A 1,565-nucleotide genomic window follows, 5' to 3' on the forward strand; every position below is an offset into this window, starting at 1 on the left:
TGAGGACCTTGCCAGTGTTGATGGAAATGTGAACTATGTGAATTGCTTACGACCTTGTGTGTATCCAATAAAAGCACTTGGTAAATGGAGGAAATGGAGTCTGCAGTTCATGAATCAATCCCTCAGTGAGCTTACATTAAGTAAAGAAATTCACAAGAACACATCACTGAGCATCTCATTAAGCCCTACCTCAACACACTTCCTACCAGTCTTGTCTACCTGGTCTCTGCCACTCAAAGCAAACACAGCCAAAAGAGGGGGAAAAAAAAAAAAACTATGCACATAACAAATAATTGGTCTTATAAAATCTCTCAAAGGGGCCTGGAGCTGCCACGTCCGAAGCCAAGAGTCACTGCTGCCACAGCTATGGTGTCAGTAATTAACACTGTGGACACCTCCCGTGAGGACATGATTCACGATGCGCAGATGAACTACTATGGCACCCACCTAGCAACCTGCTCCTCCGACAGGCCTGTTTAAATCTTCGATGTGCGCAACAGAGGGCAAATCCTCATCGCAGACCTCAGGGGACACAAGGGACCAGTGTGGCAAGTGGCCTGGGCCCACCCTATGTATGGTAATATCCTGGCTTCATGTTCCTACGACCAGAAAGTCATTATCTGGAAGGAGGAAAATGGCACTTGGGAGAAGACCCATGAGCACTCAGGGCGTGATTCCTCAGTGAACTCTGTGTGCTGGGCCCCGCATGACTACGGCCTGATCCTGGCCTGTGGGAACTCAGATGGGGCCATCTCCCTGCTGACCTACACTTGGGGAAGGCCAGTGGGAAGTGAAGAAGATCAACAACGCTCACACTATTGGCTGCAATGCTGTCAGCTGGGCCCCTGCTGTTGTACCTGAAAGCCTCATGAGACCAGCCGTCTTGGCAGAAACCCAACTACATCAAGAAGTTTGCATCAGGTGGCTGTGACAACCTCATCAAGCTGTGGAGGGAAGAGGAGGATGGCCAGTGGAAGGAGGAGCAGAAGCTAGAGGCACACAGCGACTGGGTTCGAGATGTGGCCTGGGCCCCCCTCCATTGGCCTGCCCACCAGCACCATTGCCAGCTGTTCCCAGGATGGTCAAGTATTCATTTGGACCTGTGATGATACCTCAGGCAACACGTGGTCACCCAAGCTGCTGCACAAGTTCAATGATGTTGTGTGGCACGTGAGCTGGTCCATTACCACCAGCACCCTGGCCATGTCTGGCGAAGACAATCAGGTGACCCTGTGGAAGGAGTCAGTGGACGGAGAGTGGGTATGCATCAGTGACGTCAACAAGGGCCAGGGCTCTGTGTCAGCCTCTGTTTCAGAGGGCCAACAGAATGAGCAGTGACAGCACAAGGCCTTCCTATTTCTGGGACAACAACTAAACACCTAGGAAGAAGTCTCAGCTCCACCAAGATTTCACACCCAGGAGTGCTCACAGATGCCAGCAATGGGTGCTCACCTGCCTGACTGGTCCCTATGGTTGGTAATATACTGTCTACCTGAGAGCATTCATGTTAGGAAGAAATGACAAATGACTATTATTTTATAATATTTTTGGCCATTTTTACCTAC

General features: G+C 50.4%; 1 pseudogene; it reads left to right on the plus strand.

Annotated features, from left to right (window-relative positions):
• The first annotated feature begins 366 nt into the window (after positions 1–366).
• LOC103745558 lies at positions 367–1,338 on the plus strand (annotated as a pseudogene).
• The last annotated feature ends 227 nt before the right edge of the window (positions 1,339–1,565 follow it).

The sequence above is a fragment of the Nannospalax galili genome, unplaced genomic scaffold (assembly GCF_000622305.1).
Source record: "Nannospalax galili isolate Female #2095 unplaced genomic scaffold, S.galili_v1.0 scaffold611, whole genome shotgun sequence".
NCBI lineage: Eukaryota > Metazoa > Chordata > Mammalia > Rodentia > Spalacidae > Nannospalax > Nannospalax galili.